Genomic DNA, 26,871 nt, shown 5'->3' with positions numbered 1-26,871 from the left:
TTTGCTAAGGTAGTATGTGCTTTGTTTCTATCTCCATATGGGAGATACTATAACGTACTAGATGGTTTATATAATAAATACATATTTGTATAAATACTCTGTGTGGTTTTCTTTTCATTTAATCTATACTATAAGATTGTATTCTGGTAAAACAAGCTGCTTTACACTTCTTCGAAACTAAGCCTGAAGCCTGCCTTCCACAGCTCCACTTGGATAGCTTTCTAAGGTTGTCTGAGACCTCCTAAATTGCCTTTAGGGTTGTCTGAACTGGTGCAAGGTGCCCACATACATTAGTGGACATCATATACCATGCCAGCTTCTCACAACCCCTTTCTCTTTGGGAATTTTCACTAAAACGTTTGGATCGCATACAACTATGAACCACTGTTTTGAGAAGCAACCTATTAACCCCTTCCCTGCTCATGACGGAACCACTTCATCATGAGCCACGGGCGCCGTGTGCTCATGACGGAGTGGTTCCGTCATGCTGCGGCCGTTGGCGGCCGCTCCGCCCACGTGGCGCTAATTCCCCGCCTGTGTGGGCGATTAGTGCAGTGGGCGGAGTCGTGACGGAACCACTCCGTCATGAGCACAGCGCGCCTGTGACTCATGACGGAGTGGTTCCGTCACGAGCATGTGGGCGCTGCGCTGCCCCCAAACCCCCCCCCAGCGCCGCGGCAAAACTCGTGCCGCGGCGAAGGGGTTAATAGATACATCTGTTCACAAAGTAACAATGGATTTGTTAAATTGCTAGCACTTCTAACACATACATTTTGTATATTCCATTTAAAGTGAACTCGACTGCGTTCCCCAAACAAGTCTATGTGCAATTCGTGGTTGGATTTTTAAAGATTAGGGACCATTCCCAGTGGACCCTGAAGAAACCTCATGGAAGACAGAAGGTTGGAGAGCCACCCCACTCGTGGATACTGTGGTATCCAAGTTACCTATCCCGGGGAAGCCGGGTGCATAGGTGTAAAAACCACCGACAAACCCAATGGAGGACTTCTGGAAAGTGCCACTGCTGGAAGAGGAGAAGATGTCCAGAGGAATCCAAACGTGGATTCTTGAATAAGCGGGGGCGGAATTTGCGAAATTAACTTTTGCAAATTATCGCGAAAATGCTGAAAATCTCCGCAAACACGCCGGAAATATCACGAAGACGCGAAAGTTTTTTTCCCGCCTGTTCGCGGTATTTTATGCGTGATCGCGGGTCGGCAACTTACCCATGCGGTTGCTCACGTGCGCGGCCATCTTGTTTTCACCTGTCCAGCCCTCTCGCGATGCTTACTTCCTGTTCCGGGTCGCGCAATGCATGTTCGCGCCCGTTCGCGGTCGATATTTCCTGTTCGCGACCGCTTTTACTTGATCGTGTTGCTTTTTGCTTGCTCAGGAGAAAATATCGCGCGAACTTGCGCACGTGGTCGCAATGGGCGCGGCCATCTTGTTTTTCACTCTATTGCATGGTTCTGGGGCCTGACTTTGAATCCTCCCAGAATCTTTTCAATCCTTTGTTTATGTTTTTTGGATCTTTATTACTTATTATTTCTCTAACTATTTTCCTGCTTCTATATTTTTGTTTTTTGTCTACTTTTTTAAAAATTTTTAGCTACTTTTTCTCTTTCTATTGCCTGCTATTTATTTCCTTTACTCCTCTATTTATTTTACCTTTTCTTTCCCGCGCCGTCCCCAGAACCATATCCAAGGGTAGGGCTGTTCGCCGGCGCAGCCAGAGCCGCGACCGCCTTCCTTGCGGAAGGCGGCGCCCACAAGGGGTGCAGGCACGGGCCTTATTTGGGGAGGTAGAGTTGGCTGCACTAATTTTCTTTGTGCAGCGCCACCTCCCCTCAACCCTGGCAGCAGGTGGCAGGCCTGGGTCCGGGTACAGCCTCCGGGAGCATCGGCAGCGGTGGGGGAAGGTGCGCCGGGCAGTGTCACACTTCTCTGGTGTCCGGCGCACCCAGGCGCAGCTGACGCACCGGTGGTTCGACATCTTGGACCGTGAGCAGGACCTGCTGGACCTGCTGGGAGTGGAGGTCCCGGGGCTTGGTGAGTACCTATTTAATTATTACTACTTTGTGTCTGTTCTTCTGCTCTGTGTTATATATTGCGAATATCTTTTTTTTCTTCCAACCAGCTAGAATGTTGCTCCTTACATTCCAGGTTAATTACGTTTAAAAGTCTGTGATTTTTTTTGACACAGGTGCTCTTCTGCGCTACTACTAATCTTACTTGTTTGCAGCTTTGCGTTTGAGCTTCCTTAGCGTGATTCTTTACGAGTTTATTTTAGAGAAATTAAGTTACGTAATGCTACAGTGACTCTAGTCCACTCCTTACTTTGTCCTGTCACTAATAGATAGGAGCGGATTGATACTTAGGTTTAGGTACTTTGTATGATCTTCTAAATTGTTAGTGGTATGCGTGATGCCCCCTCACTCAGTTACGTGACGTGCTGCTAGTACGGCAGTCTTTATTAGAACCTTTTCTAGTTTGTTCAATGAGTGGTGGTAGGCTTAGCAGTTACTTAGCACTAGTAGATCAGCATCAATTATTAAAAAACACAAATTTGGTGTATACAAAAAATGTAGTCATGTTCATGTGTCCTCCATGATTTGACCATATGCATTGTTGAGGAATACAGTGGAAATGCATACTTAATGTACAATTGGTATGCCTGGAATAGGTGGGCTAGGTTGGGTGGTACGTTGTACTTAGGCTTAGTTGGAACTTAGTATTCTGGAATCAGAATGGAAGACTGGATTACTGTTGATAAATAGTAACTTAAGTAGTCGAACTGCGAATCCCCCGATATTACTTGTTGACCAGACGAGATCGGTCAATTTAGTTATTGCAATTGTTGTTTACATAAGTGTTTTTTGACCGTTGTTGAAAAATATTGTATTTGCTTGACACCATCCATCAATGTTTGTCTCTTTCTTATATCTTTCCTGTTCATCAGCACCCAGGGGCAGACCGACAGGGACTGGGCAGTCGGCGGGACACTCAGAACACCACCAGGAGAACACCGCTGAGGGCTCCCCTGCTGGCCCCAGTAAGTCTTCTTGTTTTTAATAATATTTCTTATTCCATAACTTTTACTGCCCCATATTTTTCCCGAACTATTGTTTGTTTCCAAATGCTACTTTTTTACCACCAATTATCCTTTGATCTGTACGGTTTAAAAAATCGTATCCCTGCCTCCGCTATGATGACTCTGAGTACTACTACTACTACATACTATCAGTCTGTCTGTACTGTAGTAGCTAGTCTTGCCCAGTTGGCCAGTGCCTCTCTTTGTGAAAGGTTGTAATATAAAACTCATATTCACCAGTAGCTCAAGCCATTGAGTCCAATCCGTTGGGTCGTCGTCTTGTACTACTTTTACTCTTATTGATCTTGAGGCTTTGAAAATTCACAGCAACAACAGCCCTACCAGATTTATTACTATTTTGATATGATAACCTATAGAACATACTACTGTTGTAGGGATCTTGCACATGCACAGACATTTGCACCAGAAAATAGGATGTTGGTGATGGTAGGTTGGACCTTCCTTGCACACCTCAATCAGAAATTCCGCACCCACCACAATTCCACTGCTTGACTATAGTACTGTCTTGTCATAACTATTATGTCTCGGAACCCTCCCCCCAAGATACCCAACAAGTAGACAACCCAGAACATAACACACCCAACCTCTCAGTCGTGGAAGCAATTCACATGCACACCCTTACTTTAATTTGCTCACTCGTGTAAGTTAGTCCACACCAAATACCACCAAGTCTATGTAAGTTCAAAATGTTTATTTCAATTTGAGAAGGTCTGTACACTGTTTTCTTAGCAGCACCAACCGGAAAATCAATAACATTAAAACAATATACATTGTTACACTTATACAGTTGGGAATTAAATCATGATAACTGAACAGTGGTGGAAGGCAGCACCACCATCCCATCGTAATTTATTTTATATAAATTTATAAATGAAGATGTGAGTTAAGGGACCCCTCACCTTAGAAGAACATAGTACTGGTAGTTGTTGCATCATTCAGAAGCTCTGGTTCGTAGAAGGGAATCTTGCGTCTGTAATGCGAAAAATGAAATGGTGTGCGTTAGTATATTGCAACTTGCAAGCATTTCTCATCCGTGCCAAAATGTGTAGCATTTATGGATAAGCAATATGGACTAACAGTAACAGTAGTACACCAGTACTTCCTAAAAAAGTGGCTTGTTAATGTTTGTTGACCGCTTGTACGCAGCGCGTAGACTAGACAGTAGCAGTGTGAGGCGGGTCATTTGGGCTCAAAGGTGTCTTAAGAAGCTGCAAGGTAACGTCACATGTGCAAAAATAAAAGACACAAAGGTAAAATGGTAGCATGGCTAGGGCTAATTAAGCAAAGGCTACAATGATCATATATAACTATTAGGGTTTACTCTACTACTACCTGATTTGTACTAGTGATGTATGTTAGTCTTAACTCATTTTTCAACCTTGCTACTGATCAATAGGGGGGAGGTGTATATGACGCCTAATAAATGTGTAATGTTTTCTAGGCGTACTACCGACCACCATTGCCGGGGCCAGCGAACAGGGCGACGCGGAGGGCGAGATTGCGGCAGTTGCTGCCGATACCGACGATGGAGCGGTAGGGGGAGTGGCAGCACCAGTGGCAGGCGGTGGTAAGTTAGATTCATAATCCTTAACTATTGTTGAACTTGACAATACACTCACTGCAAGGGTGTACTGTATGTATATGTATACTGTACAGTTGTGACTTAGGGCCCCATTAGGATGGTGGGCGTATTGCCCCCGCCGGGCCGGCTGGAATTCACTGCCGACACCGCAGGGGCAAACCTCCCGCCATCCCGGTAGAAAATATTCAGACCCCCCACATGTCGACCAGGCGGAAAAGGGTTCAATATGCTGGTGGTGTCTCTCTGAACACACCGCCTGCCATATAATCTGCATTTTGGAATGCCTTTGCGTGGCGGCATTGCCGTCCGCCACGGAAAGGCATGCAGACATTGCAGAGTATGCTTGGGTGCCCCCATGGAGGGTACCTACCTATGCTATGGTACCCCCCCCGCATTTCAAAGCAAAACGTGACAGGCTCCGTGCGGGGCCCGTCATGTTGTGCTTGGAAAAGCAGCACAACATTTTAGCATCGCTTTCAGCAAAGCCAACAAGAATGTAAAAAAAAACTGGATGCGCCCGCCACTGTGCCGGGCGCATCATCCTAATTAATTGTCCCCACGGGACCCCCACCCTTTTTAGCATGAGGATGGCGGGCGGACAAAGTCTGTCCGCTATCCGATGTCGTAAGTAAGTATGAGTTGTTGGGGACGTTTGAAGAGTGAACTAGAAGACTAGAATTCCCTTTAATTGGCATAGGAGTGGGAGTATTGAGTAACCAATGGCCTCATCTATCTGATTTCAACTCCGCTTTGAAAGTTTTATGGAGAAGAGCACCTGGTGCACTGTTCAACTAAAAAGTGAAAGACGGGTGGAAGGAAGAAGGACGGGCGACATTTAAAATGTTATGTACTACTGTGCTTTATTGTGCTACTCTACCATGCCACTATGTGTATAAATATTTACCTTGTCCTACTGTTTTTCTAAGAGTATATTTTACAATTTTCTTGTTTTTTCTTTTTGATACACAGCTAATCCGAAACAAAATCGGAAGGAGTTGGTCGCCAAGGCACGGCGCCGGAAGCTGGAGGCAATCCAGCGAGAATACCGGCGGCTGGTGGTCTTAGCCGAGGAGGAGGAGGAGACTGCGGCTGCAATTGTTGAAGCCTCCTCCCGTGGCCCGGGACCCAGCCACCGCCCTCCAGCGGTACGGCGCCACCGTGCCATCTCCGGTGCCCCCCCCCACTGTGGCTGCAACTGTCGCGCCCTTAGACGCCGTGTCGCCCGTTTAGAGGGCGAGATGCACCAGATGCGTGTCCTCCTTGAGTCCCGCCCCACCACTTAGTCCCTGTAATCCTGTTCTGTCCCTTTTTTAATTCTTGTTTTAACTTGTTTGGGCGTTACGGACTTCTATGGACATTGGTTGGGGTTAGGGAGGGGGGTGGGTCAGCTTTTGTGGGTTTATTTTATTTTTGTTAGGGTAAATTAAATATATTTTTCTATGTTACATGCAATGTTGTTAATGTTTTGTAGGTGGGGTAACTGTTTTACATCACACTGTTTCCTTGCTGGTGCATGGCTGCCCATAGCCTGTGTTTGATTTCAATAATTGGCTGACTGTATAAGACACGAACAGATAGATGCGACACACCTCACTCATTGACTGGTCCTTCTAGTACTTTCAGTCTGTCCTCTAGTCTATGCATTCTTTGTACTGGTGTGTGAAAATGAAATCATTGACATGTCCATTATTAAATCTGCCTCCCCCAAACTTCTCTCTTACCGGTGCTTGATGTTTATGTCCAACTGTGGCACAGCACTGGCTGCATGGTGAAGATGGTTTCCTTTTTCATACATGCCATGATTGGGGTGGTGGTGGTAGCATAGTAGTAGTAGTAGACACTGGCAGGGCGGCAGCATTTGCAAAAAAAGAAAAGGAGACAGTCAATCGCCTTTGAGAGACTGTTAGACGAGTAGTTGAATGAAGTACAGTACAGAACTTACCGAGCAACAATAATATGCTCAAATATTTGACAAAAAAACAGAATGGTGGTTAGGAGGATAGCCTACTAGAAAGAGTTACAAACTATAGTTGTGTCGAGTCACTTGACTAGGCCTACAGCCTAACAGTTAGTGCTGTATATGAGGAATGACAACAAACAAATCCAATCAATGCCGGCAATTCATGCTGAGGTATATGTTCCTTTGTTAAAAAAAAATAACCTCTGAAATATCCTACTCATGGGTGGCCAAGCAGAAGAAGATCATCGCTCTGCCTTGAAATTGAAGTAGTGTTGCTTTCACCACATCCGCCCCAGCAAGTGTGTGATTAAGTATTGGTGTACATTTAATTTAGTTACACCTCGACAATAAGTCACACAGCCCGGGGGAAGAGGGTTAGGGTTTGTTGAATGGATGGGAAGGGGGTTTTTGGGAAAGGTTTGACATAGAAAAACAGTATGCATACATAGACAAACAAACGACAATCATTGAAGACTACCATATCCATATGTTAAGGGAGAAAAAGGCAATGCATACATTATGATGAGAGACCCGGATTACATACACTTCTAGTTCTTGTTCTGTTGTTCCGGCCTTAATACTTTTACAGATAGCAAATAGAAATTTTAAATATTGGTAGGGAAGAATCGTAAACACAGAGCAAACCTAATGATGATAATAACAACTCCAAGAACACACTGTTGTAAAGATTGTATACAAAATATTAATCAAATTATTTAAAAGAAGATTAAAGTGGATACTGTTACTGTGTTATCCTGGTAAAAATTGCGGACTGGATTTGCATCTCGGCATTCCTCTTGCTCCTCTCGTCCATCAATCTTGGGTGTGTCGCCTCGCCACTCGCCACTGCCCGGCTGGAAAAAAAATGTTGATTTATTGGTAAGGTAAGTATGCATTGTAATGTTTTCCAAAGTATAGGGCAAGGCCCGGCCTGTAATTGTAGATGGGAAAACCAAAGGGGATAATGAGAAACAAAGTTGAAACAAATGCACAAGTTATGGTGTAGTGCAACAAGAATACTTTCCGAGGTGGCATGTATGCATCATCTCTACTCTAGTCTGTTTCCAGCATTGACCTTCAACAGTAACAGGAGAGAGCAGGCCCACATGTGCTTAGCATTAGCACATCCTACGTGAACACTTTAGAGTCCTTTTTTTTTCTCTCAAAGAGTTGGACAATAGCAAAGCACATTATCCATTCCAAACATAGCATTTTACAGTTTAAGTTAGTAAAATCAATGCACTGCAGTCATCCCACCGCTACACTCTATTCAACTTCTACACAGACATTTGGGTCTGCTGTGGTTGTTGTTGACGTGTTTACCTTTAGGCTTTTCCGTTTTATGCCACTCATGAAACGTCCTCCTGACTTCATCATCATCTCTGATACTTTTACTGACTGACTGTGAAGATCGGCCTGCAGTATAAGTAACATTTTTATGACACAACAAGAGTAGAAATATAAATATTACTGACTTGAGTCATTCTTTATTGTGTACAGAAAGATAGATTACTAGTACACTTTGACATCACTTTGTGCACAACAAACAAACAACGGAAACACAAAGACCAATCGCTCAGAGTCAGGTGTCCAATGCATGCCATTAATTGTCATCATTACCTGTTCCTTCTCATCTTAAGTTAACGGGCTGTCTATTTTGCCATCATCATGATGGACGGTGCTGTTGTGTCAATCATACTCATTGCGCAGATTGAGTGAGTCCCCTTCCTGTATTGAATTAAAAGCAATGTATCACCAAGCTGCAGGAGAAGTACAAATTTCTTATTTGCAAGAAGGGGAAAACTGAATTCACCTTGAGTTAAGTTTAGTGTGTTCTGTAGAAAGTTGATTAGTGGCAGTGCACAATTACATAAATTCATGCGCAACAAACACAACAAAATCTAAATCATTCAGTCTGCGACTCTGCGTCAAATTCATGGCATCAATCATTACCTGTTCCTTCTCATCTTAAGTTAACGGGCCGTCTATTTCGCCATCATCATGATGGACAGTGCTGTTGTGTCAATCATACTCATTGCGCAGATTGAGTGAGTCCCCTTCCTGTATTAAATTAAATTAAAAGCAATGTATCACCAAGCTGCAGGAGAAGTACAAATTTCTTATTTGCAAGAAGGGGAAAATTGAATTCACCTTGAGTTAAGTTTAGTGTGTTCTGTAGAAAGTTGATTAGTGGCAGTGCACAATTACATAAATTCATGAGCAACAAACACAACAAAATCTAAATCATTCAGTCTGCGACTCCGCGTCCAATGCATGGCATCAATCATTCCCTGTTCCTTCTCATCTTAAGTTAACGGGCCGTCTATTTTGTCATCATCATGATGGACGGTGCTGTTGTGTCAATCATACTCATTGCGCACATTGAGTGAGTCTCCTTCCTGTATTGAATTAAAAGCAATGTATCACCAAGCTGCAGGAGAAGTACAAATTTCTTATTTGCAAGAAGGGGAAAATTGAATTCACCTTGAGTTAAGTTTAGTGTGTTCTGTAGAAAGTTGATTAGTGGCAGTGCACAATTACATAAATTCATGAGCAACAAACACAACAAAATCTAAATCATTCAGTCTGCGACTCTGCGTCCAATGCATGGCATCAATCATTACCTGTTCCTTCTCATCTTAAGTTAACGGGCCGTCTATTTCGCCATCATCATGATGGACGGTGCTGTTGTGTCAATCATACTCATTGCGCAGATTGAGTGAGTTCCCTTCCTGTATTGAATTAAAAGCAATGTATCACCAAGCTGCAGGAGAAGTACAAATTTCTTATTTGCAAGAAGGGGAAAATTGAATTCACCTTGAGTTAAGTTTAGTGTGCTCTGTAGAAAGTTGATTAGTGGCAGTGCACAATTACATAAATTCATGAGCAACAAACACAACAAAATCTAAATCATTCAGTCTGCGACTCTGCGTCCAATGCATGGCATCAATCATTACCTGTTCCTTCTCATCTTAAGTTAACGGGCCGCCTATTTTGCCATCATCATGATGGACGGTGCTGTTGTGTCAATCATACTCATTGCGCAGATTGAGTGAGTTCCCTTCCTGTATTGAATTAAAAGCAATGTATCACCAAGCTGCAGGAGAAGTACAAATTTCTTATTTGCAAGAAGGGGAAAATTGAATTCACCTTGAGTTAAGTTTAGTGTGTTCTGTAGAAAGTTGATTAGTGGCAGTGCACAATTACATAAATTCATGCGCAACAATCACAACAAAATCTAAATCATTCAGTCTGCGACTCTGCGTCCAATGCATGGCATCAATCATTACCTGTTCCATCTTATTTTCAGTTAATGGCCAGTCTCTCTCGGCTCTGAAAGGAGGATAGCTATAGTAGTCATCTGATTCATGGTCCACTTCTTTTGGAAGGACTAGGAAAGTTTGAATTTGTTGTTACCATCATCCAATCATCATTCATGAGGGAAATGGAATTGAGCAGGAGATTCAGTATGATGGAGTGGAGGAGCTGGATTCGGAGGACTGTACTGTCAAATAGCAGACACCTGAAACTTGTATATTAAATTAGAAGAGTAGAAGACGGTGGTAATGGATTTTGTTGTGATTCACAAGTTTATAACCGGAACGACAGACACATAAACAAAGGGGGAAAAAAGGGAGGAAGACAGTAAGTGTGAGCCTAATTGTCAGGGAAGTATAGCTCGTCCTCAAACTCTGGGGGTTCAGCTAGTAGTAGGTAATCATCTGACACAATACTTACGTCACCTGAGCCGCTGTCCTCATCTTCCTCCGTTGATTCATGTATTGTGTAATTCGGTGGTATGAAGTGCTGATTCATTTTGATCATTGTTAACCTCTCCACGTTTTTTGGAGATAGACTGGTCCTTCTCAATGTTACAATGGAACCAGCAGCACTGAAAACACGTTTGGAAGAGACACTTGCGACAGGGCAAGCCAGATAGCTTATTGCCAGCTTGCTGAGTTGTGGCCATTCAGACCTTTTCCTATACCAATACTGCAATGGGTTTTGATCAACGTACACCTCTGTTGGGTCGTCCAGATAGGCCTGGACCATCCGCTCAATGTTCAGGGTTGCTGCTGGTAAGCTTTTGTGCTGTTTTTTCTGTGCATCAGCACTGTGCTTACAAAGACCCATCTTTACATACCAATCCTGTAATGATAATGATTGTACTCGGCCTAATGATCCAGTTATTGTTTCTGTAGTCGATAGTGATGGTGAGTGTTGTGATTGTGAGCCAAACGCACTGCCCTCAGCCGACGAAGTTGCACTTGATTCTTCATGGCCTGCTTCAGTATCAGTACTTGTTGTGGGTTGATCTTGCGGGCTTTTAATTAGCAGCCCTTTGTTTTCCAACTTACTGGCTGCTTAAGCTATACAACTTTTGTAGCGGGCAACATCAATGTCGGAAAAAGCAAGGAATGTCTTCAGTAGTCCTAATTTTGCACGTGGATCCAGAATGGTGGCACAAATGTAATGTTCTTGTGAAGAATTTTTTTTATTTTGTATCCTTACATTTTCAGCTAAGCGCCGGGATAAGCTGTCCACCAAGTCATGGGCTTGCCTTCTGTCATCTACAGCTGTGTATGATTCAGACACATTATTCAGCTCATGCTCTAGCATTTGCAATAATGGGATAGCTTGGCCCACTGTACAGTCCTCCTTGCTGACTTCACATGTGAAGACCTCAAAAGGAGACAGCATCTCAGTCAGGCATTTAATTAGGGTCCATTGATCCCTCTCAAGGTTCATGCCTTTAACACTAGCATCCCTGCTTCTGTACCAGACATATTCATGGAGTGACCTGTGCTGTTCCTACAGACGATCAAGCATGTAATACGTTGAGTTCCAACGTGTTGCCACCTCCTGGATGAGTGCCTTGACTGGCATCCTAAGTTCACGTTGGATAATCCTCAGCTGCTTCCGAGCTTTAAAAGAATGGCTGAAATGAGTGCATATTCTTCGGCAGATGGCCAGTAAATTGCTGACTATGGGTTCTTTTTACAGAAAGTCTTGAACTATAATGTTTATGCAGTGCGTCAAACACGGAACCCTGAAAGAGGAACCAAGTTCCATGGCCTTAAGTACATTACTGCCATTGTCTGTGGCAACAAAACCAATACCAAGCCCTCTGGGCCGCAGCCATTCCAAAACCTTGCTGCGAAACTCGTGTAAAATGTTTTCAGCCATATGAGATTTCCCCATGGCGAACATGGCTACAGTTGCATGTTTCCGAGTACCTTCAAAAATCGCAGCTGTGTCAACAACACTTCATGCAAATAGTTTATCTCTAACCCCCACAAAAGAGATCCAGTGTGCAGTGATGCGCATGTAATCTGTGGCTTGGCAACTGCTCCACATGTCTGTTGTCAGGTGGATATTGTGCACAGCACTCTTCTCCAAAGCTTGTCCAACTAATTCCAGCACATTATGATGTAGTGCCGGAACAGCAATTCTTGCGAAATAGGACCGGCTGGGAACTTTCCATTTCGGGCAGATGGCAGACACAAATTCAAGGAAACCCACCCCTTCCACAAATGAAAAAGGAAGAAGGTCCAGCGCTAACATTTTAGCCAGCTTTGCATTGTACAATCGTGCCGTTGGGTAGTTGCGTTGGAACTGCCCCTCCAAGCTAAACATGCTCTCAATGGTAGGCTGGCTTACTTTCCTTAGTGGTGCTGTTTTCATTAACCCACTAAGGCTCAACGACACATATTGTCTCATTGAGGTACTCGCCGGTCGCCTTGGTGTCTCACCCAGACTCTGAGTATGGCTCTTACTGTGGTGCCACTCTGATGTTACTGAGGAGGATGTGGGCGTTACCACTGCACTACTGGGGACAGGGCTAGAAATGCCTCCCTCTTCTTCACCTGCCACCGCAGTAATATTGCTCTATTCATCCTGACCAACTTCAATGGGTTGAGTTTTTCTACTTTCTTAAGTAGGTGATCATCCCACACGATAGTGTGGTGTATTCTTAGATGACTTGCTTGTCCTCCGGTACCATAGTTTGTACCAAGCTTACCACGCCGAACACCTTACCGACAAATTGAGCATATAGCAATGTTCTCCTCCTTGGCGCTAACAGAAAAGAAGTCCCAAACTGGGGAGGAGAACTTTCTGGCACTGCTGGATGTGCCACTTCCAACACCAGATGAACTGGAGGGGGTGCTTGAAATGTGACCCTGTGCACCTAGACTGTGACTTTTACTACCACTACCTACTGAGATGGTTGAGCTGGATGTAGGTCCCTGCCGGGCCTTGGAAAATATGGCAGGTGGGGGTAGTGGTGGTGTAACCTGTGTTGGTGATATCCGTGCTACATCCTGCTCAGTAGCAGCCTTTCTGGATAGGGTGAGAATGTTGGTCTCCAATCCCTTTTGGGGCGGGAGTAATGTGCGTGATGACTGGCTCGTCTTCATCAACATCATCACCCCCCTCTTCTACATCTACCTCCATAACTCTAAGTTTTTCTGGGACCTTCCTTTTCAGAAGCATTGTCTTGTGGCGTATATCACTCTCAGACTGAGCTGGTGGGAGCCAAGTGGCATCACGATCATCAGAAGCGGGGCTTGAAGAAGAAGATGATGGACTAAGCCTCCTTTTCCTTGCTGGTAGTCTGGAAGACAATAGATCTTCTGAAACAGTGGCTTCACTTTGCTCCACTTTGTCTGCAGGAAGCTCGTTTTCGTGAAATGCCCCTACGTCAGGAGCAACTACTACTATGGTGGGCTGCGGCGGCCGCTGCTGTTCCAGTTGCGGCGTCTGCTGCTGTTCTTGTTGCGGCGGCTGCTGCAGTTCTTGTTGCGGCGGCTGCTGCTGTTCTTGTTGTGGCTGCACACTGATCTGCTGATTTTGCGCCTGCGTTGAACTTGATTGTGTTGTGGAAATATGGATTTTTCTGGTCAGTTATGTCCCCTATCTTGGACCCTAACGGTTCTATGTGCATGTCACAAGTACATGTATGTTCCCTCCAGTTCCAGTTATGAAGACGCAAATACATGTATGCCCACCGTCAACATGTCCTCTGTCAGATCCGCCATGAATAGGCCGGATATTCCATTCCTAAATATGAAAGGCCACCGGCTTTATATGGTTCCCTTATGCCACTTTACAGTCCAGGCAAGTAGGCCCTGATTCTGTCATCAAAACTCCTCTTGCCTTCTGCCTCTGAAAGCTCCAGTCCGAGCCTGCATCTGTGACCATGAACTTTGTCTCATTCTCTACGCGGCTCACGAAGCCTGACATCAGCCTATTCTCTGCCAAGAACTGTATTTCACCTTCGAATTATCTGCTTCCCCCTCAGCCGATGCATTCCTGCCTAGTAGTTTAAGTAAACATTCCTCCAGTTACCAAGCAAAAAGGCCCATCTTCTCTGTCCTCATGCAAGTAATTCATAGCCCTGTTACCATGGAATATTCCTACCCCCTCGCATTCAGTGTAGACACTTAGACGCTTGTACACGCACAGTCAGTATAGAATAGATTCTGTCCGAGAGTCCTTCTTTTATGGATAACATAGTTCTTTAAACATAGGATGTTAGATATGATTTGGGATTAGGTTGACTTGACCCCCCAGACTTCTCGTCTCCACATATAGAGCTAAATGTCAAATCCCCGTCACCCCCTAGTTACACGTCAATTACACGTCATACTGCTGCGCGCGCATCCATGCCAAGTATTATCTTATAGATCCACCTATACATGACATCACAACCAATCATGTTCCTTTTTACTCATTATTACACCCATTTTCGGCTACGCGGACCACACGTCAATTTCCTTATCAATTGTTACGCCTACTGTATTCACTTCATTATAATGTATGGACTATAAAAGTTACTTCTTGTCAATAAAGTATGTACTTCACTTCCTGAACCCCCGTGGTGATGGAACTTGAAGCATCCGATTATAATCGATTACTGGAATAAAGCCCATTCCGAACCTCTAATACCACGGATTCTGCCTCTCATTTTACTGAGCTATTTTACTATGTTCCTGTATCAAATTCAGTCCCGGTAAAGGAATTTTTATTTACCACATGATGGCGCCCGAACAGGGACACTTTCTCATCTCACGCGCCGGCGGTGCGTTGCAGGCCCGGTCTCCTGCCACAGCTGGACGGACAATAACGCGTACCAGCAGGATTTCCTGTATCTCCCTCCGGTCAAGCGGGGGCGACTGAGACTGCGATCAACACCCAGACGAGGCGGTGAGAAGTGCGAAGTATCCCGACCAGAGCCTAGCTGAGAGAGCAAGATCCGAGGTATACAGAGACCCACCAGTCCGAAGTCAAGCCCAGTGTCCGACGAGTCGAGTCGAGTCGAGTCCGGTCCGGTTCAAGTTCAAGTTACTGAGGCCTTCCGTTTCCGAAGCTACCCGGTGAGTACCATTGCTGGGGAGGCATTTCTGACGTGCACATAGGTTGTGCCGGTCAAGACGGGTTTGGGTACACAAATCCGGTCTGCACTGTTTTAGCAGTGTATCTGTACTGTTTAGCAGTATATCAAGTATTCCGAAGTATTCCGAAGTATCTAGTTATTGTCTAGTTATTGTCGAGAATTAAGCTTGGTGATTAGTTATGCAGACGATCATCATTGTTGTTTCAGTTAAAGGTTTAATGTTAAATGTTTAAAGTGTTTAAGTATGTTCTGTATATCGTGGTATGAATGACTGTTCATTATCGTGTTTATTGTATTAAGTCTGTTCAAATTCAAGTATCAGGTCAAAATCAAGTATAAGGTCAGTTCTCAATATGCCGCTCTTTTCGAAATTAAGACAGATCACTACCAGAAAAGGGGTTCTCGAAGAAGCCGTCCCTATTCCTCCTAGGGACACTCCAGGGCACTTTATGTATCACAAACATGGCTTAGACGCTATATTATTTCTTGATTTATGGGTAGACTATACCAAGGGATTACCAGAAAGTCAGAGGTGGCCCACAGCGGGAACCTGGGATGCAGAGTGCATCATGAAAGTCGAGGAAGAGTTATGGAAAAGAAAAGTCAGACAGTCACAGAAAGACGCCGTTGAATTATGGCGTAAAGAATCACATAGACGAACAGAAAAAGCACGTAGACAGGAAGAGAAGAGTAAAGAGAATTCCAATAAAGTTCGAGAGAATCTATTAATTGAGGAAGGTATCCGAGTAAAATCAGAACAAGTAGACAGACAAAGAAATGCCCTTATGAATGGTATGTATCCCCTTCTGGCCGAAGGATTACCTAAGGCTACTCCAGAAATACTAAAAGACTTGCCAACCCCATTATTCCCAATCAAGGTACATCCTAAGGGGCATCCTAGAACCGCAGAAGATGTTTTTCTTTCCTCATATTTAGATGACGCAGCACCCGAGTATGCTAATTCCGCCCCACGTAGACCGCATACCAGGGAGGTCCAACACCAAGATCCAGCACCCGTATCCCTGCAGCAACAAATCGAGTCACAAGTTCTGGCAAGCACATCTGTTTCTGCATCTGTTCCTACAAGTACTTCTATAGCTGAGTCCACACCTATAGTTGCTGTGTCACGTTCGACGAATCCTTTCACACCCGACGCCCCAGACGGGGCCACGGGAGGTGCTACCAATATTTTTTCTACGCCACCTAGAATAAATAAACTTATTTTTCAAGAGTCAGCGCATTCACGTACACCCAAATTCGTAAGTGATCGTACGCTTAAGGAACTTCTTATAGATTGTAGATATGACCCGGTGCTCGGCAAAGAGGACGAAATGATCCTGGCATCATTACGTATCAGACGAGCCGCAGGGTATTTAGCGAAGCTACCAGGAATGACTACGCATCTAGATAAAATATACCATTTTGTTCAAACAGGGCGAGATCCAGAATGTATTAACAGAGCTATGGAATACCAGAAAGTAGAGATACAGGGGGAACTGTTACGTTTCCTCATAAACTGTGTGATCAGAAATCAAGACCGACCGGGGGTAGATCCGGAAGCAATGAAAATTCTTACAAAATGGAGCCAGAATATATCAGAAGGGAGACACGATAAGCAAAATTGTATAATAGCCATGTGCCGAAAGATCCGTAAAGAAATAGAACGCCTACACGAGGAGAGATTAGAGATAGACGAGTTCGAACAAAACGAGGAAGAAGGGTCAGGACTGCCCACAGGACAGTCGGACACCATAGCCTATGTAGGTAGAGGAAGATCTTGTAATAGGAATCAGACTAGATATCATACTGACTCAATACATCCGATATGTCCAGATAATAACAGGAATTTTCAAATACCTATAATTAATATAAGGTCGAACGAGCATTCGTTCCAAACCGCCGACAAACTACTCCGAGAACGAAGGGGTTATCATTTTCTCGATTCTATGGATGAACAAGATTTAGCAAGGGCAGCTGTCCACTGGGTGGACAGTCCCGGAAAATATAGTGATGAGACAGTAGTACGCACATTTTTGAATCTCACCCCAGATGAGCAGAGGTTAGCTGGGATTTATATGATTCAACAACTCATTATACTATATCAGAGTCAGCATTCGGACCCTGGTCCCTTACCTGACATATTGACTGAATTGCTTATGAAGAAATGGAGAGGTCCAGGTACCAAATTAATTAAAGAAATTCTAGTATCTAGAAAGCAGTATATTCTTTTTGTATGCTCAGAGCATGTCTCATTGCCTGTCAAGGAAAGAACGACGTATCACCTGGATAGACAGAATCCCTTACGAGAAGTACACCCAATAAAAGGCGAGGACAATCAGTTTAAACGCGTATTTGTATATACGCCCATATCGAAAATAGAATTGTTAGAAATGAAGAAAGTGGTACCCAGTCATGACAAAGACCCAGCGGGTTTTCACCGAGAAATTAAAGACATGTTACTCATGGGAGAGTATACCTACCCCGACATCATGACAATATTAAAGGTGTTGATGCCTGCTGGCATTTATGAGAAACTCAAGGAAAAAGAGTGGGAGGTAGGTGACCAAAAGATAGAATGGTCAGCATTAGAAGCAGAAGAAAGGGCCCGAGGTCCAGGTTCGGGGCTTGGGGACAAAACTAAAGCACTACCAGGTCTACTAGTACAGGTACTGCCACGTTTATTAACTACGAAAAAGGAAGATTGGGGTACAATTTCAGCCTGTAAACAGAAGCAAGATGAAGACACTAGCGATTACTATGCCCGATTCGAGAAATGTTTTGGTATAAATAGTGGCATAAAAGCAAGTAGCGAATCATACCCGCATCTGTTTGTAACAAAATTAGTGGAAAATGCCCTGCCCCCAGTAAAGAATAGAGTATTAAAATTCGAGAGTACCTGGCAAGGTAACACTCCAACACAAATGTTACAAATGTTACAGTACCACCACAATAGAATTAAAGAGGAACAAGAACATGAACACAGACGCATGAAAGACACGAAAATGAAAATGCTAGTTTCCCAGACAGTTCCAGCTGAAGGACATAAAAAGGGTATGACACATTCCGATTCAGCAGGACCTGTAAAAGGGACATGCAATTATTGTAAAAAGCCAGGTCATTACGTACACGATTGTCCAGTGCTAAAACATAATATCGCCATAGGTAAAACACAAGAAAGATCACGGCCACTAAGACAAGATCAGAATGAACAAGGAGCTACGCAGCATGCCCAGGCCATGCCAGCCGCACAACAGCCAATACAGTTTGTGCCAGCTGCACCACCGTTGCCTGCTGCTACCACACAGACAACAACACGACAAATGTATCAGACCGCACAGTATGAATATCCCGAGTATCAGCGTTATGCATGAACAAGCCTAGAGAGGGAAGTTGACTTACCCCTTATTGAAATCCCAGTAGACCAAGAAGGACCTTATGTACATAGTGAATTATTAGGCCAAGATAGAAAATTTCTACTCGATACAGGGGCAAGTCGAACGACCATAAAACGTAGTGAAGTTCCAGGGGCACCCCTCTCAGGCTCACAGAATATTTCCCTTGGTTTTTCAGGAAAACCTATTGTTAATGAAGTGTCACAACCTCTGCCACTTACGATAGGACCTCTGACCCGAACTACAGATTTATTGCTTACTAAATCATGCCCAGAAAATCTGTTAGGAATAAAAACGTTGAAAGCTCTAGGAGCCATAATATGTTGTTCTCCGGAAGGAGTAAGGTTGTTTTTACGTGATTTTAAAGGTCACTATGTATCTAGAGACATGGATCCCCGACTGCAGACTTTACCTACACATCTATGGGCACAAGGCCCTACTGATGTTGGTTGCATGAGTATTACACCATATCGAGTCACACTAAAGGCAGGAGTGGTGCTACCACGAATGCGACAATACAAGTTACCACCAGATGCTGTAGTGGCTTTACTACAAATAATTGAAGAGCTTATTGCCCAAGGAGTAGTTGTAGAAACAGACTCCAATGTATGTAATTCACCAATAATTCCGATTCTTAAACGAACAGATCCTACAGCTCCGCCAGTATACCGATTGGTTATTGATCTGCGCGAGTTAAACAAATGCATTGTGCCACAATTTCCTGTGGTTCCAGATATCTCGTCATTATTGACAGCTATTGATTCCGAAGCAACATTCTTTACTGTAATTGATCTCAAGAATGCCTTTTTCAGTGTCCCAATAGATCCGGAAAGCCAATATTTGTTCGGATTTAGTTTAAATGGGCGTAGCTTTAAATTCTCCCGCGCACCTCAAGGATTTACAGAAAGCCCCAGCATCTATAGCCAAGCACTGAAACGAGAACTTGACAGTATACACATGCCAGTTAACACTGCCCTGCTTCAATATGTCGATGATCTGCTGATCACCGCTAGAAGCGAACCCGAATGTGAGAAAGCATCACTGACAGTTTTACAATTTCTAGCCGAAAAAGGGCACAAGGTGTCCCCTTCTAAGCTGCAATTCTGTGTCCAGCGAGTTATTTATCTTGGTCACTCGCTGTCCAAGGAGGGAAGACAGCTTACACCCGACCGCATTCAGTTAATTGCTAACATGTCAATACCCAAGACACAGAAGGAGGTGCGGGCTTTCATAGGCCTCACTTCATATTGTAGACAGTGGATCCCTCAGTATGCATTTCTAGCAAAACCACTCATTCAATTGACAACACAGGAGGCAGCCACACCGACTGTTCTCCCTTGGACTCAAGAACATACACAAGCTTTTGAAAGCCTAAAGAAAACTTTATGTCAAGCACCTGTTTTAGCAACACCATGTTACAGAAAACAGTTTACACTCTTTGTTACAGAACGCGAAGGTACTGCCTTGTCAGTACTCACACAGGAACAAGCAGGAGCACACAAACCATGTGCTTATTTTTCTAGTACATTAGATCCCGTAGCTCAGGCTTTGCCTGCATGTCTGAAATCAGTGGCAGCGACAGCTTTAGCAATCAGACAAAGCGATGCCATAGTGTTAGGACATCCATTGACAGTTCAAGTACCACACGCAGTAGAGGTTCTTGTAAATAGAACACAAACACAACACTTGACCATAGCACGACTTACAGGGTATGAACTTACATTGTTTCAGCCACATATAGAAATCAGACGCTGTAACACATTGAATCCTGCCACACTTCTACCTGTAATCGGAACAGACCCACTAGCCCATGACTGTATTGAAGTTATTACAATAACAACAAAACCCAGACAAGACTTAACCGATGTCCCATTGCCAGATCCAGACCTGACCTTGTATGTAGATGGTTCATGCATGAGAACAAGTACAGGAGAGTTAGTAGCCGCTTACGCAGTCACAACAGATACTGAAGTCATTGAAACTAATCGCATAAACACTTTGTCAGCTCAAGCCGCAGAACTTATCGCTCTGACACAAGCCTGTATTCAAGCCACGAATAAAAAAGTCAACATATACACTGACTCACGTTATGCATTCGGAGTTGTACACGACTTCGGCGTGCTGTGGCGAGAGAGAGGTTATTTAACTTCCCACGGTGCCCACATTCAGCACGGACCCCTCATTCATGCATTATTAGATGCAATACATCTACCCACTGAAATATCAATTATGAAATGTAAGGCTCATACGAAGGTTACTGATATCATTTCCCAAGGCAATGATCTAGCCGACAGAACAGCTAAACTGACTGCTCAAACTCAAACCCCCGACATGACAAAGACAATAGTCCCGACACCGACACGTTGTATGACCGTTAAAGATCCTACTCTTGACGTAATTGACATACAGACACATGCTACACCAGACGAAATAAAGAAATGGACCGAGTTAGGAGGGATCCAAACGGACCAAGGATGGATGATGAAGGAAAGGTCTGTATGGTTCCTTCCTGATTCAATGGTCCAAGTTATAATTAACACTATACATAGTCCAGCACATCTAGGAGAAAAAGCTATGCTAGACAGCATTCAACACATTTGGTTCAATAAACATTTACGAGCAGCAGCAAAACAAAAGGTTCGTACCTGTATGATCTGTTGTCAGTTCAACCCAGGAAAAAGCGTTCCCGTAGAACAGGGTGGATTTCATACTCCTAATCATCCTTTTGAAGTACTCCAGATGGATTATATCCAGATGGAACGATGCAGAGGATTCAAATATGTTCTCGTAGTTGTTTGCGCTCTGTCCCGTTGGACGGAGGCATACCCGGTTTCAGATTACACTGCCCCGACTACTGCCAAACAGTTGGTTCGAGAATTCTTCCCACGATACGGTTTACCACGTGCTGTTTACTCAGATAACGGCCAGCCGTTCTCATCCGAATTAATGAAACACGTTTCACTTCTGTTAGGATATCAGTGGAAATTCCACTGTGTCCGACATCCCGAGGCAGCAGGTCTCGTAGAAAGACATAACCAGATACTGAAAATTAGAATGTCCAAAATATGCAGAGAGAAAGGTGTCGACTGGGTAGTAGCGTTACCAGTTGCACTCTTTTACATGAGAATGGTAGCACATTCACGAACAGGGCTATCCCCGTATGAGGTGATCTTCGGTAGACCACCAAATATGTGGGGGACGCCCGTACCACGCAAAATAACTGATATTGACTGTAATATGCTGACAGATTACTTGGCTTCCTTGATGTCTGCACTACAATCTTCTCGTTCACAGGTAGCTGCAGCTTTTCCCGACAACACTGAGGTGAAACCCCATGACGTTGTTCCGGGTAATCTTGTCTTTGTGAGGAATTTCGACCGAAAGACTCAGCTGGAGCCCAGGTGGAAAGCACCCAAGTTGGTCCTGTTGACCACAAGAACAGCCGTGAAGATCGAGGGCCGCAAGGGCTGGATTCATTCAAGCCACATCAAGAAATTTCATGGACTATCCTCGGATATAGACATTGTGCCCTGCACTCCCTCACAGACTGATTCAAAACTTCCTTTGGTGGAAAAAACTGAAAGCGAACTTTACAAAGTTAAGTTAAGGCCTAGGACGTCAGACGTTTTGATTGTTTAAGTCCTCTCCAAGGTGAAGCGGTTGAATTGTCTCTGACATGTATCCCTTGGACCTGAGCAGAGAAAATACCCGAAAAATGTTGAAACGACAGGCGTATTGTAAATCACTGCGTAGCCACTGCATAGTGACATTATTAATTTTGTTTTTATTGAGTCTTTTAATAATTATTACAAGTATGTTGTCGCACATATATTACCCTATTTCTAGACATGTTTATAATGTTGCTGCTGAACATTCTTTTAGTGACTTACCTCCGCATGAATTGTCTTATAGACTTGCGCTGCGCAATAACACTTTCATTAGTATGTTACATCATTCCCATCAGACTAGTAATGCCACCAATTGTTGGGTGTGTGGCCGACTCCCTCCCTATCAGAATTATGAAGGAGTCCTGCCTTTCTTTCCACATCCATTTACACATAATGGCTCCTGTGGAGCATGGTTTAGCTTAATTAATTCCATAGACTCAGACACAGCAGTTTACCGAGATCATTGGGTATGGGGAAATCTGAACCTAGCTTTACTCAAGGTCTGTTACCCTGACAAGGAGGGTCGCCCCAAAAGAACAGGAACTGATCTAGAAAATGAAGTATATGGATTAGGTAATTTTACACCTAATCTCATGATTCTAAATGTCGTATCCGAAGTTGAGCTAGTCTTACCCACCATGTCAGTATTCCCAGCAAAAGGTGAATTGTGTGTAAGAAAGGTTGGTTCCATACATATGGGCCATAGTAAATGCACTACTATAGTAGAATTCAGTGATCAAGGAAAATCTTCATTCAGAGCTTCTCGCCACTCCTACTTTATATGTGGTCAGACTGCATATATGCGTCTACCTCTAGATTGGGATGGTACCTGCTACATAGCATTCCTTTTGCCACCTGTTTTCCTAGCTCCTCCTGATTATTACAGAAATATTCATTTAGTACACAACAGAGAACGGAGAGATCTCCCCATTGTCAATTACACTGAGACGGCATGGGATAAGTATGTAGATTTTAATAAAGGCATCTTTCCCTATATAGGTACTGTTACTAATAGTAAGCTGATACGTAGATTAACTAGAACCCTTGAAGCAGTAGTGAATGAGACTATTTCCGCCTTAGGCAATTTAACGGAAGAGCAGTCTGCTATGCGGATTGTTGTGCTTCAAAATCGTCTTGTCCTTGACGTCATCCTGGCTGATAGGGGCGGAGCTTGTAGGGTCATCGGATCAAGCTGTTGCGTATTCATACCAGAAAATTCGCCATCTGTATATAAAGCCATCACTCGCCTTCATAAGATTGTAAGCCAGATACACCAGAACCCAGGCACTTGGACTTGGTCCAGTTGGTTTTGGAATGCGGTATCAGCCTGGGGATGGAGAGTTCTATCCTTCCTAGGTATTGGCCTTCTCATACTATTCAGTTGCTGCCTATGTCTGCAATGTGGACCAGCGATTTGTGGTCTGTGTGCCACATCATGTATTCCACATCAAGATTTTCATTCAAGATTCCGGAAGAAGAAAGAAGAACAAATGATGCTATATGAACAGATCAATGGATTGATGAAGATTGATATCTCTTGAAGGGCAAGGAGGGGACAAGGAGGGAATGTGGAAATATGGATTTTTCTGGTCAGTTATGTCCCCTATCTTGGACCCTAACGGTTCTATGTGCATGTCACAAGTACATGTATGTTCCCTCCAGTTCCAGTTATGAAGACGCAAATACATGTATGCCCACCGTCAACATGTCCTCTGTCAGATCCGCCATGAATAGGCCGGATATTCCATTCCTAAATATGAAAGGCCACCGGCTTTATATGGTTCCCTTATGCCACTTTACAGTCCAGGCAAGTAGGCCCTGATTCTGTCATCAAAACTCCTCTTGCCTTCTGCCTCTGAAAGCTCCAGTCCGAGCCTGCATCTGTGACCATGAACTTTGTCTCATTCTCTACGCGGCTCACGAAGCCTGACATCAGCCTATTCTCTGCCAAGAACTGTATTTCACCTTCGAATTATCTGCTTCCCCCTCAGCCGATGCATTCCTGCCTAGTAGTTTAAGTAAACATTCCTCCAGTTACCAAGCAAAAAGGCCCATCTTCTCTGTCCTCATGCAAGTAATTCATAGCCCTGTTACCATGGAATATTCCTACCCCCTCGCATTCAGTGTAGACACTTAGACGCTTGTACACGCACAGTCAGTATAGAATAGATTCTGTCCGAGAGTCCTTCTTTTATGGATAACATAGTTCTTTAAACATAGGATGTTAGATATGATTTGGGATTAGGTTGACTTGACCCCCCAGACTTCTCGTCTCCACATATAGAGCTAAATGTCAAATCCCCGTCACCCCCTAGTTACACGTCAATTACACGTCATACTGCTGCGCGCGCATCCATGCCAAGTATTATCTTATAGATCCACCTATACATGACATCACAACCAATCATGTTCCTTTTTACTCATTATTACACCCATTTTCGGCTACGCGGACCACACGTCAATTTCCTTATCAATTGTTACGCCTACTGTATTCACTTCATTATAATGTATGGACTATAAAAGTTACTTCTTGTCAATAAAGTATGTACTTCACTTCCTGAACCCCCGTGGTGATGGAACTTGAAGCATCCGATTATAATCGATTACTGGAATAAAGCCCATTCCGAACCTCTAATACCACGGATTCTGCCTCTCATTTTACTGAGCTATTTTACTATGTTCCTGTATCAAATTCAGTCCCGGTAAAGGAATTTTTATTTACCACAGTGTACTACTTTGCGGTAATGACATTTCTTCAACATCGCTGCTCGTTAGTAGACTGGCTACCTCTGCGACACTAAAGCCCTTGTGCCTAGGTTGGTGTGGTTGGACCGCTGTGCTGCTCCCAGCTTGGTTCCCGGACAACGCTGCTGCAGGCGTAACTTTTTGGGTGCCAAAAAAAACATTGGCCGGCACACCACCAGTCGTGGTTAATGGCACTTCCTTTTTCTGTTCCTTCTTCTCACCGGCAACTTTCTTGGTACTGGACCTGGTACCTTTCTTTAGGGCCATCTTTTTCAGATGTCAGGCAGGATGCAGATGCACAACAAGTTCTGGTCCCACGTGGACGTGATGCGCAGCAGGACTTCTGTCTGGCTGGCAGTACAACGGGTAGCCGGGTGATGCTGATGACACCTCCTACTCTGTCTTTTGTGCACCTAAAAGCAAATAGGCCATGAGAAGAACATCAGTGAAATGTTGCATTTGTTGTTGTGGTTCAGTTACTTAGTACTGTACTAGTGCAAACAAAAGATAGTCTAGCCATTTATGACTTTTTTTTTTCAACTAGGGCTATGTTATACTACTGTGTACAGCCACACACTACACTCTCAGTAAGGATAGGAAAGTTAATAATAACCACCAAAATACAAATGTAATGGAAGTGGGGTGGACCCTATTTGCCATTAAATTATTTGAGCATCTCAGAATCCATGGAGCTGCTGTTAGCAAAGGGGGTGGATGGATGGAAGCAGTAAGCCAAATAGCCAATAGGAAACCATGCAGGCCTATGGCAAAAGCAGGACACTAATAACTCCCAGTCCAAACACCAAAAAAGGCCACCACCCACATGGACACTCACAAATCACAAACAAGCCGGGGGCCTGGAGAACAGAACACCAGGAGCTGACAAAAGGTCTATAAAAGCCAGGTAAAGGATGCATGCTAAAGCACACTGCTCTGCCTTTTTAATGCAACAAAATGTAAATACGAACTTCACAGGCCCCAAAAAGGTCTGCAGGGTGCATGCATTGCACACCAACAACACACCAGTGACTAGACACATACAACAAAAGCATGCCTTTAAGACAACCAACATCAGAAAGGCCACCCCCAAAAAGCACACTTCCCCAACTCAATCCAATGCCTTCCATGCCCTAAATGAAGTCTAAATTCAACAGACCACACAGAAAACACTAGATTAATAAAGCTGTGGCTACCTGCTCTGATCCTAGTGGATGAAAGCAGGCCTGTTGGCGGACAAGGCCAGGCAAGCTTGCAGGCCTAGGCTTCAAAATGGCCACCAGCCACATGGCCAGGCCCAACAACATCAGAAAGGCCACCCCCAAAAAGCACACTTCCCCAACTCAATCCAATGCCATCCATGCCCTAAATGAAGTCTAAATTCAACAGACCACACAGAAAACACTAGATTAATAAAGCTGTGGCTACCTGCTCTGATCCTAGTGGATGAAAGCAGGCCTGTTGGCGGTCAAGGCCAGGCAAGCTTGCAGGCCTAGGCTTCAAAATGGCCACCAGCCACATAGCCAGGCCCAACAACATCAGAAAGGCCACCCCCAAAAAGCACACTTCCCCAACTCAATCCAATGGCATCCATGCCCTAAATGAAGTCTACATTCAACTGACCACACAGAAAACACTAGATTAATAAAGCTGTGGCTACCTGCTCTGATCCTAGTGGATGAAACCAGGCCTGTTGGCGGACAAGGCCAGGCAAGCTTGCAGGCCTAGGCTTCAAAATGGCCACCAGCCACATGGCCAGGCCCAACATCAGAAAGGCCACCCCCAAAAAGCACACTTCCCCAACTCAATCCAATGCCATCCATGCCCTAAATGAAGTCTAAATTCAACTGACCACACAGAAAACACTAGATTAATAAAGCTGTGGCTACCTGCTCTGATCCTAGTGGATGAAAGCAGGCCTGTTGGCGGACAAGGCCAGGCAAGCTTGCAGGCCTCGGCTTCAAAATGGCCACCAGCCACAGGGCCAGGCCCAACAACATCAGAAAGGCCACCCCCA

Source organism: Triturus cristatus, chromosome 3_1 (genome assembly GCF_964204655.1).
Source record: "Triturus cristatus chromosome 3_1, aTriCri1.1, whole genome shotgun sequence".
Taxonomy (NCBI): Eukaryota; Metazoa; Chordata; class Amphibia; order Caudata; family Salamandridae; genus Triturus; species Triturus cristatus.
Note: the sequence above shows the minus strand (reverse complement) of the source record.